This window comes from Rhinolophus sinicus, chromosome 14 (genome assembly GCF_057876585.1).
Source record: "Rhinolophus sinicus isolate RSI-liver-muscle chromosome 14, RSI-T2T, whole genome shotgun sequence".
Classification (NCBI taxonomy): Eukaryota; Metazoa; Chordata; class Mammalia; order Chiroptera; family Rhinolophidae; genus Rhinolophus; species Rhinolophus sinicus.
In genome coordinates, this window is record NC_142514.1 from 85586378 (window position 1) to 85605349 (window position 18972).

Below are 18972 nucleotides of genomic sequence, written 5' to 3' on the forward strand. Positions count from 1 at the left end.
TATTTGATTTGCTAGAATTTTGTTTAGGATTTTTGCATCTGTATTCATCAGAGATACTGGTCTGTAGTTTTCTTTTTTTGTGTTGTCCTTACCAGGTTTTGGTATCAGGGTAATGTTGGCCTCATAAAATGAGTTAGGGAGTACTGTCTCTTCTTCAATTTTTTGGAAGAGTTTGAGCAGGATTTGTATTAGATCCTCTTTGAAGGTTTGGTAGAATTCACTGACTCTACTTTTTTAACTGCAGATTTTCTGAAATCTAAATATAGTTCAAGTGTTTTCTATGAAGATGTGATGTAACTGTAAAACACATACCTGATTTTGTGCAGAATAAGAATGCTAAATAACTTGTTAATGATTTTTATATTTATTACATGCTGAAATCATATTTTGGAAATATTGGGTAAATGAAATATATTATTAAAATAATTTTGACCTATTTCTTTATACTTTGTAGAAAAGATGGCTACTAGAAAATTTAAAATTACATTTGTGGCTTACATTTTCTATTAGACAATGCTGATCTAAGTAAATCCTTTTTTATTTGTCTTCACTTATATTGATGTTTAGGATTTGGTTTAATGAAAAGTTATCCTTCCTTTCTCAATGAGAAAGACTTCCCAGGGGTCTTTCATGACTTATTTGGACTGCAGAAATTACCTAATCCATTCTTAATCAGCTTGATCCATATATTGCAACTGCCAAGTAAATTAAAGCATCCAATAGGCGTTCTTGATCTTTGTTTTGCCATACCCTATGGTGCTTTTAGGTAGAAGCCTAATCTGTAATTTTTTTCTAATATTATGGTCATGTTTGAACACTAAACTGAAGTAGGTGGTTAAGCATCACTGGTGAGTTTGATCTTTGTGTGTGTGTTTTTTTTTAGACCTGAGTCAATTCTTGGCTGTATTATTGAAGCTCTAACTCCTTCTACTTACTTGAATGTATTAATTGTAACATATAACCATAATTTCTTTCCTCTCATGGTAAATAGAAAGTTCATTTGTGATTCAAACTAGATTCATCTTGACCATCTACTATTTCTAGAATTACCATATAATTCTTAGCCATTCCACTTTCCATGCATCCTCTGCATGGTGTTAGCTGAGAATGGATGGCAGGGCCTGCAGGAAAGTTAATAGGTGGTTTGTAGAGTATCTCACTGGGATTTTGGAAGGCTTTGGAGAGAATAAATCTGTGAGTGGTTTTCCTCTGACGTCAGTCTCTGGTTTTGCCAGTAGTGGAGGTACAAGTTTGGTTTTTGATTAGACAACATTTGATGTCCTTGCTAGGATCAGAATGAACCACAATGCATATCAAGATGACGTTCCTGGAACACATTTCTTCTTAATGTTTTATGTTCCCTGTCAATTGACCAGTGAAACTACAGAAAGAAAACCAGGAGCTTCTGATAATTACATTTTTTTTTAAATGAAGGAAATGAACAGATTGTCTTGCTGTCTTGACAAGAGGAAAGTATTTGGAACAATAGTGAATCAGAGTGCCAGACTGGCAGAGAGAATCTGCCAATCATAAGATGGGCAGGGTCAGCCAAGCAAAGAAATGAAACAGCATAAGGCAATAGAGCACCTACTTATTGAGTACAGTGAGTTTGGCCTTTACTGAAGGATCTGCATTATTTTAGAGGTCACACTGCTGTTGCCTAAGGTTGAGGGACACAACTGCCACCAGAGGAGAAAATGGCAATTGTAGTAAACAACCTGAGGCTACTATAATATTGTGCGTAAATTTTCTGTTGTCGATAAGCAAAGTAAGTTATAACTACACTTCATTTTTGTGTACATGTCTCAGGATGTACGTTGCATTCTATGACTTTGTTTTTTCTTTGAGATTCTTGATTTAATCTCCATAAAAAATGTGAGGAGCGGGCAATTTCTATACCCCTCTAAAACTCTTGGGAATGTTCTTGAATGATATCTGCTTTGACAACTCATTAATGGCTTGGCCACTGTGATACTACTGTCATCTGCAAGATCTTTGTGGTTGAAGAGCTCGTTTTCTTCATAAATGTTTGTAACCTCATTTATCTCCCATCCTTCCTTCTCTTCTCTCTCTCTCTCCCTCTCTTTCTTTTTCCTTCCTTCCTTCCTTCCTTCCTTCCTTCCTTCCTTCCTTCCTTCCTCCCTTCCTTCCTCCCTTCCTTCCTCCCTCCTCCCTCCCTCCTTTCCTCCCTCCCTTCCTTCTTTCCTTCCCTCCATCTTTATCTTTCTACCAACATTTCTTAAACACTGCATGACAAACCTGGTGATAGCCATATTACCTTGCCCTTGAGGGAGTCAATGAAGTGGAGGAGAAACATGAAAACCCACAACTATAGCGATATTGTAGGTACCATGAAGACTGCTCACATGATGATGGTGGGGACACAAAGAAGAAATCTTTATTCTGCCTGGAGACATCAGGCAACACATCAGCATAAGTCAGATAACACAACATGTCTGATATTTGCACAGAGTCTCAAATGATGTTCAGGTCTTTACTAAGCACACAAGATAGGTGAGTGCAGTCTAGAAAAATAGGAACAAGAAGAGGTTAAAAAGTTCACAATTGCAAAATTGTGTACAAGCGAGTGATGGGAGAGGAGGCATGGAAGTCAGGCGAGGGTCACTGAAGGATCCTATAAACCATGCCAAGGAGTGAGGTCCTGGATATGTAGGTATTGAACAGCATTGTAAAGTTTTAAGCAGAGGATTGATGTGATCATATGTGTATTTTAGAAAAAGTAGTGCTGGAGAAGTGTGGAGAATTGGAGGGGCAGGCAGAGGTGGTGGGCAGACTGTAAACAGGAGCCCTATGGCCAGGCCAGGCATTACAATTAGTGAAAGCAGTGGTGTCTTGGTTAACAGTTGTTAATAATCTGTTCTCCAAAAGAAAAAGAAAAACCCTAATTTGTAGCATTTGTTGATTTTTTGGTTTAAATATTCTTACCACAGTCTATGTGAAGCTACAAACATGATGTCACTGAACACACAGTAGCATACCGTTATGTAGTATTTCCTCCAGACACTGAGAGCAGAGACAAGCAGGTGTGATCTGAGTCAAGATGGTGAGCATTCTAGACAAAACAGCATGGTTGGGAACCTAGGGGAGCTCAGGAAACTGAAAGACATTCTGCATGACTGTAGATTAGAATTCAAGGAATGAAGCGTTTGCAGCTGAAAATGGAGAGATTTAAGAGTGACCGTAGAATCATCCAGGATATAGGAGGTAAGAAATTTGGATTTTATCCTAAGGATAATAGGAAGCCATATAAGTGTTTTAAGTTCAGTAGTAATACTTAAACCATATTCAGGAGTCCACAGGGGGCTTGGGACATGACTGGGAGTGGTGGAGAGCTTAGGAAGCTGTCCAGTAACCTAGGCAGAAGGAGATGATACAGGGAGTTAACCAGGAGAGAGAAAATTGAAAGGATTTGAGAGAGTTAAAATTCAGAAGTGACAGGAGTTGGTGATTGAATATAAAGATGAGTGAGAAGGATTCTGAGGTGCTTATATATAGGACATCTAAGCAGACATTTTCTAGAACAAGATGGGAATATAAGTCTGGAAACATGGCTTTGAGTGTCATCAACATATAGACACTATTTGAAGCTACAGTTGCAGATAAAGTAAAGTCACTCTTGGAGTGAGTAGTGGGAAAAAGCAGGCCACGGTGGGAAGTTTGAGAAGCACAGCAAACACTAGCAATTAAGGGGTGGATTATCTGATTAGCTTTGTGCTGGGAAAGATTAAGTTAAAACAAAGATATTAAACTTGTATTCATACACTTCACTGATGACATCTCTCTTCACCCTGATCTACGTGGATGACCTGGAATAGAAGAACTGCCAGAAGTCATCCTTGCAATAGCTTTCAAATTGCTGTCCATGACATCCTTATGAAGAACAGTATCTGCCCAGATGTCCATATAGGCATAATCAATTAAAAAACTGTAATTGAACACCTACTATGTGCAGGATACTGTGTTGGAGGGAAGAATATATAAGTAAAGTTTTGGTAGACATTTAATTCCATATACAAAGTCTGTAGTTGCACTGTTAGTGAGCAATTTGGTGCTATCCATGTAACCAATTAACATCTTTAAATATCTACTTCAAGGTAAAAAGGGGAATGGATTAAAAAGTACAAACTGGTAGTTACAAAATAGTCATGGGGATGTAAAGTAAAGCACAGGGAATATAGTCAATATTATGGTAATAACTATGGTAACCCACTATGGTGGGTACTAGACTAGTAAGGATGATCACTTTTTAAATTATATAAATGTCTAACCACTACGCTGTACACCTGAAGTTAATATAAAATAGTATTGAATGTCAACTGTAATTGAAAAATTAAAAAAGGAGGGAAAAGGTAAAGGGGAATAAGAGGTCCAAATCTCCAGGTATCAAACAAATAAGTCCTGGGGATGTAACGTACAGCATAGGGAATATAGTCAATAATATTGTGATTATAGTCAATAATTCAGCGTCAGATGGTTGCTGAATTTAGCATAGTGATCACTTCTTTAGGTGTATAAATGTTGTATAACTCTGGTGTACACTTGTATGTTAGCTATATTTTAATATAAATCTTGAAAAGAAAATCTGCTTCATGTAGTGCTCAAGAAAGGGAATTTTCTGATCAACTCTCATTAGGCCACATCTTCCTTCTCCTTTTTCTTAATCTTCATATTAATTCTTCTATTTTTTCTTTTTTAAAAAGCATCTTGATACTCTCATACATGCATACGTATGGAGAGTGGAAAACCCTGTTAAAAATCATGTAAGCATTGACGTGGCTCCCTGTTGACCAACCAGTGGCCTTTAGGTGAAGAAGACAAGTGGACACTACCTGGTACCCACGGTAGCTAGCAAAGCAGTGTGCTACATTTCAGGCTGGCTGTGGATGTGACATTCTAATTGTTTAAAGGCACCCTTTTATTTTCAAGGATTCTGAAAACAGAAGTAAATTCGTTTTCAACAGGGGTTCCTTATTAAAGGACACTCCAGGAAATGATGTCTTCGATTTGTTGAAGAGCTAAAGGAGTGTCGTGGTGAGCCATTCCTTCTCTCATCTTAGACACGAGATTACAGTGAGTGAGGGGGAGTGCCAGTTTAAACCCCATCACCTGACACCAACTCATTCCCTTTGCTACAGTATGCCATGTGACCTTATGTGAGGAATTAATAAATGGACAGATATAGAAAAACAAGCTAACTATCACATACGAGTATCTATTACATTCCTCAAACAGATTTGAAATAAACTTTGGAATGTTTGTAGGTAACTTTGGTATCTCTTGTAGATATACTAAAACAAATTTTGCCTAGTCATCAGGTAACATCCTAGAAATCCTAAGCATCCTCACATATATTACCTAACGTGTCCTCACAATAGTCTTGTAAGTTAAGCAAGTCAGGTATTATTGACCCATTTTACAGATGCGTAGACTAAGGTTCAGAATGGTTCTCACATGTAAAAGAGTGACAGAGCTAATTAACAGGACTAGGGCTTGCCCTTTCCACTTTGACTCAGAAGTCCAGGAAGACCTGGACTTCTTATGAATGTGAAGATTTTGGTTGATGTTAAATTTATGGACTTGCAGGTACAGACAGTGGAACTGTAACTGTATTAATAAATTGTGGCCGAATTAATTTTTAAGAGTCACAAAGGTTTTGGGTCCCTCTGAATTTTCTATTCCCATGAATACTGCCCATGGCCAAGAAAGGTGGCAATGAAGAATTAAAGTGAAAAAGAAAACAGAACAAAATATCTGAAATATTCAACCAAGGCTATATAAACAATATCCATAGAAGAGCAATTTTAAAATTCCAGACAGCAGATGACAACTGACTTATGCAATTGTTTAACGCTAATTAAGCATTTTCTTTTTTTAATAGTTCCCTTCTGAGGCAAAAATCTGTGGCTGCCGGATTTGAAGCAAGCCCACACCAATCAATATCAATCTGCTGCCAAATGTTATTAAATATCTCTTTGATACCTATTTACAACTAAGAAAATAATTTCACTGCCAAGGGATTGTAAATGTGTGAAAAGAACCTCTGACAGCTTACCTCACTCACTGTCTACAGTCCTGCGTCTGGGTGCTCAAGCCAGGAGACAAAGATGAAGGACATAATTAAGGAAACATATGAAGGCTAGCACTGGGCTTGAGATTAATTAGCTGTGCGTCAATAATCTCATCAATATCCGATTAACAAATGACACATTGCCCAATGAAACATATTGATTCATGCACACTCCTCACTGTTAATAAATTGAAGCTGCTTTGCTAAATGAGAAACCTGACAAAATAACAGGCTGCTAATACTGCCCTGCTATGGTGATAAAAAACATAAAATTAGCCTGAAGTATACAGTACTTAATTTAGGAGGACTGTCACTCCGCTTATGAAGCTTGTTAATGAATGACAAGAAAAGGGAAAAGAATTTTATGGATAAGTTACTCCAAAGGACTAGGAGAATTTCCCGAGGGCACTCATTTGAAAAGTAGAATATGCATATAGATGGCCCTACACGTGAATACTTTTCTTAGTTGGTGTTTATGAAAGAAGTTTGTTTGTCTTTAAGTATATCATTCTAATAACGAGAAAGTTAAATATTGGAAGTCACTCCTTAATATTTATCCATATGGGATGATGTTGATCATATCAAGGAATGCCATCTTTGATCTCTGTTTTGTTGTAAGAATAAGTAATGGAGTAAAGAGCAACTTATTTTAAACAAAACCGATCACATGTAAGCATTTCTGAAGTGGTGTGTGTGTATGTGTGCACGCGCACACACACACACAATTCTTATGTAAACCATTAGCTAGTAATTACTCTGTCTGCTACATGGAATCCTCATTGATGGTCCCTATCTATGATGCATGCCAATATTCTTCTTCTTTCTTACCCGTGTACACTGGTTTACCTATGTACTCTGGGCCCATTTTCTGAGGTCAGCAGTTTCCAAAGTAGGCAGGACCGTCATGCTGTTGTGAAGGCTAGAGCAATTGTGATTTATTTTTCTCTTTAGCCCATGAGAAAGGGGTGGTAATAGGGTTGGGCAGGAGGGGAACAAAGCAATAATGGTGAAGGTGAGGGCTCAATATATGTTGAGGACCTACTGAGATTGAAGTGAGGAAAAGCGAAGACGCCTGCAGAGGGGTGAGAAGAGAATGCTGTGCTAATGAGGGGCTGCCTCTACCGCTCACTCCACAGCTATGGAAACCACAGCTTCCTCCCCTGGGTCACTCATGGACGGTCCCCAGGAGCCCTGGTATTCCAGGATCCCATCAGAGGAGGAACTGGTTAAGAGTAGGAAACAGCTGCTTGCAGAAAATGTTTTCTCATGACACACAGTCGCAAGGAAACGCCACGAGGAAAGGAATTAGGAGCACATGAACTCCTACAGGTCATTAGGGCATTAGCGTAGAGTACAGCTTGAATTAACGAGACACTTACTAGCTGACTCTTCATATCACTGGATCCACTCCCTCTCCCATACTCTGCACTTCCAGGAGAAAGGACAAATAAGGAAATGAAGTGACTATTAGAGAATCTTTAGGACATAACATGGTCCTTTCAGACCGAGCTCAGTCTCCTGTCATGTCGGCCCTAAATTCCTGGACATTCATAATCCAAATCCCTAGCTGGAAACCAGAGGTATTTGAATATTAGGAGTATTTAAAGAAAAATCAAAACAGAAACACAATAGAGGGAGCAGCAGGAAACTTGAGCTAGAATGCTTTAGTTTGCTATGACGTAGCTGTGTGAACTTAAACAATTGCTTAATGGTTCTGTGCCTCCTCTTCTTTATCTATAAATAAGAGATTGGACAGATGTTCTTTGAAGTTTCTTATAGCACTAAGATTTATGGAGCATCATCAAGATATAGTATGTGAGTATCTGTGAGTTTAATATGATAGAAATTATTTTCAGTACAATTATTGAACAAAATGAAATTGGCTTTTCCATATCAAACTAACCGGAATTCCCTATTCCCCAGTAATTCTGGTGTTCAGGGCATACATATTTAGTCTCCTGAATAGTACCCTCTCTTACCATGGTGTCCGGAACGAGCATATGCAGCTCCTTCGGGTGTCTCTGTCATGATAAGTAGTTTTGAGAGAAGCTGGGTCATTAAGTTGCATTAACTCTAATTAGTGATCAGAAGGGAATATAAATCAATAATTTTCATTAGACATGAGATATATTGAAGCCTATTTTCTCAAAGTGCAAGCTTTTCCTTTTGAGCGAAGCAGCATGTTTGGGAATGGAATTTCTTTTGTAACGTCTCTGGAATACAAATTAGCCGATTTTTTTTTTTTTTTTTTTTTTTTTTTTTTTTTAGTCTGGGGTCTACAGAAGAGAAGTTTATATTGTCTGGAGGAATTCTTAAGGACTGAAATATTTTGAAAAAAATGTAAAAGAGAAATTGCTAAATTTGGAATTTTATTTAGCAGGAGAGATAGTATTTTTATGTAGGAGATCCCATGTTTTTGTGCCACTGTATATCCAAAACCAATCTAGACTGTGTGACTGTTTTAATGAAATAAAAAAAAGCCATCTAATACTAATAACTTACATTATTGAGCTCTTCCTATATACCAGGCACTTTATATCTACTACTTTAATTAACTCACACAGCAATCCCATGTGTTAAAAATAATATGCAACTTCAGAGAAGTTAAGCAACTTGCCCAGCGTCACCCAGAGATAATGGTTAAACCTGAGTCGGTCTCAGACTGCCTGACCCAAACTGAGATTTTAAGCACCGTGTTACCCTGTCTTCGAGACACAATGTTTGCGTGGAGGCTGGAAGGGACTTGTCGTAATAGGCACTAACCACAAGTGGTTTCTTGAGATGCCAATCTTCAAATCTTCAGCGGATCACATTCTCTTGAGACCAAACTCTTCACCAGGATCTTTTTCTCTAATCTCTAAAGACGAGTTTGTGTATAAAAAGAATAACTTACTGTGCCAATATTATGTCACTAAACCTACTGTCAGGATAAAAATATATGGGCTCTTGTTCCACTTCTAGCCTTTGAGAAGCTGTGAGAACAAACAAACTAGGACAATTCATTGCAGTGTGTGGTGAGAATTGAGGTGACTCGAATTCCTTGTAGCATCTGCCAGGTTAACAGGGGCCCCATGTTTCATCCCACATCAATTTCAGTCACTGGATGTGGGTTATTCAAGGGGTTTCACTGGCAGCTGCTCTGTTGGCTGGCTCCAATATAACTTGTGCTGGTGAGTCAGATTTCATGCCCAATTAGGATACAAGGGGAAAGCTTCCCTTGTGTAAAGGACACAGCTGCTCTAGAATAGCAGCTTCAAGATGCTCAGAGCAGTCTCAGAAGTTTGGCTTCCCCATCCCCTTCTGTAGGCATGAGAGATAGAAGTAAGGAAATCCTTTATTCCTTGGCCTTGAGTCTCTGTAATTTTTAATATATATATAGTTTGCATATTTATGTAATTTAATATATAGTATATACTCATGTGTATACATATGCATCTTAGGCTAAATATATACACTATATATATATAGTATATATATTGTGTGTATGTTTGTATATGTATGTGTGTATGTGTATATGTATGTATGTATGTATATATGTATGTATCATCTATCCATCTATCCATGGTTGTTTTTGTTTTATTGCCATACTCATGAAACACACACACACACACACACACACACATACACACACACACACATATATATCTTAGACTACATATACTACCATATAAATATATATGGCCTATATACAGGTGTATATGTCTGTAAATGTATGTATGTGTTTGTGTATGTGAGTATACAGGGCCTGACAATTATATTCACGAACTTGATGCAACGATGTTGCTAACCTTTTTTGACATCAGAGGGATTATTCATTATGAATTTGTACTAACTGGACAAACAGTTAACCAAGTTTACTATTTGGAACTGCTGAAAAGGCTGCGTGAAAAAATTAGATGACCTGACCTTTCTGCCAACAATTCATGGCTCTTGCATCATGACAATGCACCGGCCCACAGGCACTGTCTGTGAGGGAGTTTTTAGCCAGTAAACAAATAACTGTATCGGAACGCCCACCCTTCTCACCTGATCTGGCCCCAATGACTTGTTTCTTTACCAGAAGATAGAGGAAATATTGAAAGGAAGACATTTTGATCACATTCAAGACATCAAGGGTAATACATCGACAGCTCTGATGGCCATTCCAGAAACAGAGTTCCAAAACTGCTTTGAAGGGTGGACTGGGTGCTGGTGTTGGTACATAGCTTCCCAAGGGGAGTATTTCGAAGGTGACCATAGTGATATTCAGTAATGAGGTATGTAGCACTTTTTCTAAGATTAGTTCACGAACTTAATTGTCAGACCTTGTATATGCTGTATGAAAAAGTATATCTATCTATCTATCTATCTATCTATCTATCTATCTATCTATCTATGCCTAACAGTATTTATCTCCAGATGATGAGATTAACAATGACTTGCATTTTGTCCTGTAAGTTCTTTGGCATTTTTTGTTAATGTACAGGTATTACTTTTATAAGAAGGAAAAAGAAATCATTATTTTTTTACTTGGATAGGTTCCCCCTGCTTTAAATAGCTATGTAATAATAGCTAAAATGATTGTTTAGTTCAGGACATAAAGAAATGAAAGGATTAATGGAGTATATCTGAATCTACACTATGTTTTAAAAACTAATTTTTTCATAGAAAAATACAATATAAGAATAAGAGCAAGAAGAAAAGAATGCAAACAATCTGGAATAGTAAAAAGGGGGAAAAAGTTTTCCCACCTCTCTTCTTCATATCCAGACTCACACTATTTGGATCCAAGATATCAGTCAGCTAAATAATGCCCTGGTAACAAATGATCCCTGTATCTTGGTGACCTATGAACTTACAGGTCTACTTTCGCTCGTGCAACATGTTCATTGCAGGTTGGCTGTAGCCCTCCGTCCCGTCTTCCTTCTAGAGCACACAGTGAAGGGAAGTGCAGCCAGAAACTCCCAGAGCTGGGATGTCTAAAGAGTAGGGCACTGCTTGCCTATTTCTAAGGGTAATACTGCATTTATCTTTAACATAAATACAAATGCAACCAATTATGCAAATACATTGTAGGAGCTGGCTGATTCCATTTCCTTTCCACTAGGAACTTGGTGAAACCTTTAACTATTGAGGCTGAAGGGATAGTCTTGTTTTGGTTTTCTATTCTTTAGCTTCTGAGTTCTGCTGGCACTCTAAAATTTGTTCAAACCAACATATACTATATCTCATTGGTCTGTACTGAGTTGACTACTTCCTTGTCTCAGCCTCTTGTCAGTGTTTATGGGGGATTCTTACACACTGCAGCTGCAATTGCTCAAAGCTCAGTTTTCAATTAAAATGCCCTCATCAACTATATGTAAAGAAGACTGCAGTTCTGAAATGAACTGCTCTCAGTTATTGCAGTTGGAAACCAGCGTTGGTTCTCCTGTGTTAGGTTGTGCCTCTGCTTCAGCTTCCCATGCTCTGCCTCACACGCTGGCGAAAAAAAAAAAAAAAATCAGTTTAAAATCTTGATTTAATTTTGGTAGATAGGACAGAGTCCAGATTTAGACTGACCTTCAATATTCTCCTTTGTGGGTAGAGCGATGCATGTGGTGATGCTTCCTGCGCTGCGCTGTTAAAATTGCTGTGGGTCTTATTGCCTAACCATTTTGGCGAGACAGTACAGTGTAATGAATGGAAGCATGAATTCTGAATTCAGACAGAGGTTAGAACTAAATACTGGCCAAGTACTTGGGGAATTCACTGAAGCTCCATTCCCGAGGTTTCTCATTGGTAAAATGGGAATAATAATCATTGTTACCTTATGCTGTTGTGAGGATTCAGTAGTTTGATACAGGTGAAATAGCACTGTGCCTGGGATATGGGAAGCACTCAATAATGTGAGATTATTATTTTTATTATTTCATGTCCATTGTGTTGGCTACTATTTTAGGAAAAATCAATTCACGTTGTTTGGCTAAAGAGAAGCAATGAGTGAAATTGGACGGGAGGATATGAGCTCAGTACAAGGACATATTTTTTTTTTTTTATACTGGGAACTAGCAAATGATGGAATGAGTTACCCTTTAAGATATTGGACATGATCATTGGACATGATTGGACAGAGTTTGAAAAGCAATGAAATTAAATCTCAAACCAACAAAATACTATAATTATTTGCTAAGTGGTTATTAATAGTGTGATTTTATTGTTTCTCGGTATTCTCTTTTTGTGCCATAATTCAGAGTTTATATATCTACATAGAAGTCAAATAACATCAATGTGTGAGTTGCAAATTAAAGAGAGAAAGTATGGTTAAAAAAAATAAGATGAAAATTAGATTTGTATTTGTACATTATGGAAGTAAGTTACACAGCATTGCTTTCACTTAGTTTTCCTGAATGAGGCTCATGCTTTCGGAGGTTGCTTCAGGTAACATATTTTAAAAGAGAAAGGCCCAGTTTATCATCATGGTATATATTTATATATGTATATATAAAATGTTGTATATAAAATATATACTTTACCACTTTTTATTAAGATTGGTGTGAAGTTTAAGAAAAGAAATACATTTAATAAATATCTTGACTCTATATAAGTTCTACCTCTTTACTTCTGTATTCCATATCCCCTCAGCATTTATGCACTCATTTCTAACATTATTATTTTGCATATATTGTTTGATGATCATTCTTTGTGGTTTGTGGGTTTGTAGGAGATGTTTAGAACTAAACTGTGATATCTGAGAGCAGAGAATGCATTTTCTGCTTCTTTGTGCCTCCCTAATATACCCTATGTCTTCCATCACCATCCCAATGTACTTAGTATACAGTGCTCCCCCCATCTGTGGTTTCGCTTTCTGTTGTTTCAATTACCTGCAATCAGCCACGATCTGAAAACATTAAGTGGAAAATTCAAGAAATAATTCATTAATTTTAAATTGCACGCCTTTCTGAGTAGTGTGATGAAATCTTGTGCTGTCCCACTCTGTTCTGCCTGGGATGTGAATCATCCCTTTGCCCAGTCTCTCTACACAGTAGACGCTCCCGTCTGTCAGTTACTTAATAGCCATGTCGGTTATCAGGTGGACTGTCGAGGTATCACAATGCTTGTCTTCAAGTAACCCTTATTTTACTTAATAATGGCCCTTTTAAAACACAAGAGTTGTGATGCTGGCAATTCGGATATGCCAAAGAGAAGCAGTAAAGTGCCTCCTGTAAGTGAAAAGGTATGCGTGTACAGGAAAAAGCATATTATATATAAGATTCAGTACTATTTGTGATTTCAGGTATCTCCGGGGTCTTGGAACTTATCTTTTGTAGATAAAGGAGGACTACCGTATTGTCAAACATGCAGTAAGCAATCAATAAATATTTACCAAATGATTGAGTTAGCAAAGTGATTATCAAATGAAACTAATATAAAAAAGGCTAACATTTTGTAAAATTCTTCCAGCAGCTTGGCATTTAAACCTGTTTGTTCCCATCTCCTAAGAAGACTATGCTTATACCATTGAGTTCATTGTTAGAGAGATAAAGGTAAATAATTAATGAAAATCCCATTTTTCTGCATTGCAAAGTTCAAAATCAATTATTCCCTGAGTCATTTGTTTCCATGAGGTAGTTTAATTTTGATAATTGGTTTAAAGAACCTGCCCATTTTCCCAGTTCTACAAAATCATTGTGTAAATTCAATGTTAAAATAAACTAGTTGCATAGGCTGGACACAGATAATGAAAGAAAATTTTTAAGTGGCAGTTTAACTACATGTATGCCACTGAAAGTAAGGCTAACAGTCTATCCATATTTTTGTCAAATGATGGCTTGGAAGAATCTTTTTCTTTAATAGGTTTAGTTGGTTGAATATCAACTTTCTTTTGACTAACACAATTCTATGGAATGGTGTATTTACTGCTAGTTTTAGCTGAGCACAGACTATGTGCCAGGAACTGTTTCAAGTTTTTGCCTGTACAGTGTTACTCGAAATTGATCCCACTACATAAAATATGATGTGAGTATGTTATCTCACAGCAACCATCTTAGTTAGAAATGGTTAATGTCCTCTTTTTACAGGTACAGGAACTGCGGCACCAAAAAGTTTACTAACTTGCCCCAGGGCACCCGTCTCAGAAAGGGATAAAACTGGAATTTGAACCAAGGTAACCAGACTCCAAAGTGTGTGCTCTGGACATTATGTTATACCATCTTCCCCTTTATAGATAGTTTTATGAAACAAAATAGTTTTTAAAAGGCCAAAATTAGTCTATTATAATCAAATGTGCTATTCTCCCTTGTGTTTCTAGCAGGATGACCAATTTCCTTTTGGTACACTGAAAAGTGCAACGAAGATGTAGTTTCCTTATTTTTCATAGCTAATATAATATTCCTCATGAGCCCCACCCTGCTAGATCATGGAGAAAATGAAATTCAATTTGATTGGGAGAATGTTGTCACACAGCAGGCTACCCATCTGTCCCCTCGTACCTGCCCCTAAAGATAGAAGAGTCTGTGAGACGGATCCTTTCAGGGACTTTGCTTCACCTTTGTGCTTACACCTTATGTCTCCCTGTTTGGCCCCAAAAGATGGCTGGATAGCCAATGACTGGTAAGATTCCCCACAGGGGGAACACCTAAGCCAGGCACAGTCACATGGGGACCAGCAGGAGAACCCACGGGGTCGACAGAGGTGGGCATAACCCCCCACCTTCCCCCAGCTAAGGAGAGCTTCTGCCTATGTGGCTGTATTCCTTCCCACAACCTGTTTGGGAAGTGATTCAATGAAGTGATAACATCAGTTCTCCTTCTATTCTTATCAATAAGTTTCAGCACAAAGGTTTTGTCCCTGAAGAGGCACATACCACAATTATTAAGACATCATGGGACTTTCGATTCCGGCCGCTTGCAGGCAAGGGTGATTGGTTTGAATCAGTTTTCTGGTATGATACTCACAGACCGTGGAAAAAACAATGCTACTTCCTTGTGTGTACATCAATAAAAGTCACAAGGTGGCCTAATTCAGGGCTCTCAGTCCTTTGAGGCTGTGAGACCCTGGGCCCCTATTGCAAAAATTTCTTGATTTCTGTTTCTTTCTTAACCCTTCGCCACCCCTTCTTGTTCTCTCACTGCCTGTGTTGCGCTGAACGTGACAGTAGAACTTAGCAAAACTTTAAACAGCCTTGTGGATAGCCCAGTCACTTTTGGCTAAGTTGGTTTTTAGATTCTCTTCCCTTCCTCCTGCTCCTCTTTACTGTGGGTGTGGGAGTTGTAGAGAGGGTGCCATCTGGTGGAGTTGGTCTTTAGGGGTGTGAGAGCTGACGTCCACTGACATGTAGTTTGTCTGGTTCCATTCCTGAGTATTCTGCGAGTCTGAGGCTGGGATCGATTGTGATTCATGGTCTCTCCTCCCTTGACTTGGTCAAGTCTAGAGTACTTGCTTCATATGGCCCCAGGTCAACTCCCCTGGGACTGTACTATTTCATGCCACACCCCGTAACCCACAACCTCCTCCCATTTATTGCTGATTGCTCACTCTTGTCCATAGGGTCCATAACCCCATTACGAAAGAAACTCCATCGGAAAAGCTTTGGGACCAGACCCAGTGATCAGCGCCCCACCCCCAAAAGGCACAAGCAGGAATTTTAGGATCATGTACATTACCCGAGAACAGTGCATGACCAAAGAAGGCTAAATTAAACTTTCTCCATGCTTCTCTAAGTTGTTGAGGTATCACTGGGCAGGTTGGTTATTTTCCCCCAGAGCTCCAAATGGGAAATGGAATAAACCCACTTCTGCTTTTCTCTTTCTCTCACTCTATATAAAATGCCTCTCCTTTCTAAGGCTTTGGACCTGTTATGTTCCAGGATTTCCCTACTTTTTTGGCCTCTTTCTTCTAGAAAGGGTGAGCTTTTTCCTTAATGTTTTGGCCCCGGTAGACCAGTTTCCTAAGTCATAGCTTCCTTGTGTCAGTCACTCTGCTAAGCACTTACAAATATTAGCTCATTTAGTTGAATTCACATGTATCCTTATAATACCCTGTGAGCTAAGTAGTATTGTCCTTCCTCTGTAGAAGAGGAAACTGAGGCACAGGAAGTGAAGCAACTTGCCCAAAGCCATGCAGCTGCTGCTTGATGGAGCCAAGACTCAAAGCTCAGCCGGCCCGGAGTCCATGCTGTTAGTCACCGGGCTACATAGACTCACATAAAATAACGGCAGATGTGGTTGGACAGACAGCAACTGAATCACTGATAAGGAAACAGAAACTTGGAATGATGTCAAAAATATTATACCCGTGATGTGTTCATAAGTTTGAATTAGGCTTACTTGGAAAAATAGTTCTGAAAGGAAAAGAAATCACTCAATGAACTCTTGAGTTAAATAAATATTTTAACTGCCAACAATCATTCTAGATTTCAGTTGAAGGAGATGTGATCTCTAGAGGTATATGCTTGAATAACACTATTGTAATGTGTACTAATAGCAGCAAAGTAGTTTTTTTGTTTGTTTTTGTTAGTTTTTTTTTTTTTTTTATAGGTATACAGGATAGAGAACTTGGCTGCATATATGGTTTGATTTAAAGAATCCTGGAAGGCCCACCTATCCCAAAATAATTCCCTCATGGACTAAATTCCTTAACTTTATCTAAATTTCCTCTACTTAAGAATTCCCTTGAAGCAGGTGAGGCTGCTTTTCGAGTATGAAGGATTTGAAGGCAAGCAAACCAGTGTGATGTGATACATCTGGGATTTTGGAGAGCTAGACAATAGAAAGGCAATGGCATCTGGGGTTTGGGAGAGAGAACACAGAAATGTTAAATCATATAAAGTTGCTGATACTCACTGTCTTTGACCTATGAAAATGTGAGTCTCATACAGTTTAACATAAAGAAGAGATTTGGAAATTTAGACTATTTTGGGATTTTGCCTAGGGTTATCCTAGACTCAACCTATACCCTTATTCTACTCAATCCCAACACATTAAAGGAAGTGAAAAATGATTTTAGGCAAATATTTATTTTTAACCTTTTAACTTTATGAGTAGATATAAAACTTCAGTATGCCCTCCATTATGTATAAACTGTTTCCGTTGTTTTAACTAGCGTTTTTGAATCTGCTGTAGGACGCTTGGGGACTATCTATTGTTGATGGTCTACATTTTAAGAAATTGTTTCTTTCAATAAAGACCATAATTTACCTATTTTAAGATTATAATTTACCTATTTTAAGATCTGATGTAAGAATATGACTGCAATTTTCTCAACAAAAGATGAGAGAAAGTCTTTGTTTATATCTTACATTTCTAAGGCTATCAATTACAAAAAGAAATGGAATGTGACTCTGAGCTTCTGGGGAGGTGGGTGCTGTATATTATTGCTTTAAACATATCTGAAAGAATATAATGTAAGAGTTATGCTTGATTTTAGAAAGCACCTTAAAGAACTATGCCTCTTAAGGTTTATTAGGTATTTTACTTAAGATAAGAAACATATTTGAGGACAATACAAATTTTCTTTTTATGGATTAAATATTAAAGAACTTACCGCTGCTGACTTTACAATATGAGGTAACTGAAGGCAAATCAGGCTTTCAAATATTGTGGGTTTCTAAACTGGAATGAGGTCGGTTTTTCTTAAATTACTTGGGATTACATAGTGTTTTCAGCAAGTGAATGATGGTGGACAATTCTCTTTATGTACTTTCCTTACAAACTGTCTTCCACTAATGTTGGCTTACTGTCAGGTTTTTTTAGGTTTTAGATATCTTAAGTCTATCAAATATAGATTTATTTCAGTTATGAAGCTATGGCTTTCATTCTCCCAGAGTTTACATATCTAATAAAATTTTAATTAAAAACTAGGTCATGAGGATGGTTTCTCATATAGTTAGAAAGGAATTTCTTCTACCCTTTATTCAGATGTGCTAATGGGACTCCAATCACTCTTGAGTACTCAATGGTAGATAATACAATAGCATTATAGTTCCCTTGACCTGAGGCATTACTCAAGTCTGCATTCTCAAGGCAAACAAGAAGTTGCTCTCATTTAAAAAAATTGTACTTGGTATTAATAAGATACATTTAAATATCTACTTTTATTCCTAACTAGAACATGGCTAACCTTACTAGTAATTCTATTTAATCACTGAGACAAAAGTTCAAGTTAAAATTTGGTTCCAAATGCATCATTATCAGTGCATGGAGAAGTGACTTCAATGATTTTCTAGCTAAAAAATATTTGTTGAAAGTTTATACCTTGCATTGTTCTGAGTCTAATACATATATTAACTCATTTCATGCTCCCTACAACACTATGAGGTAAATACCTATTATTATCCTCATTTTATTCACGATAAAACTGATGTACGTGGCATTAAGTCAAGATCACACAGCCAACAGGTGGCAGATCTGGGATCTGAACTCTGGCAATCTGGAACCAGAGTTTGTGCTTGTAAATATTTATTTGTTTGAAATAAATGATCTAAAAATAACAAAAATAACAGAAAATAAATATTTCCGTGTTTTTCTTAGACTAAGTCATTTCTTGGTTCTTGGTAAAAGACTTGAGTCAGTATCTCTTTCAAATTTAGGACTGGAGATGTATACAAATAGGTGTAGAGTTTCCCACCATGTTAGATTAAGTTGGAGGGCATTGGTAATGTTAGATATTCAAAATAAATACTCAGTCATAGGTAAGTGATAAGCCATCTTAGATGATCATTTTTAAAAAGGACTTACCTTGTTATAGGCACTCTGTTATTCAAATTTTATACTGTATTTCACTTAAACTCACGACAATCCTTCAAGAAAGGTAATATTATTTACGATGAGCAAACAGACACCCAGAGCTTACTAGCTTAGATATAAGAAATGGCTATTCTATGTTTTCAACTGGGTCTACCACACTTTTAATCATTAAGCCAATTTGCA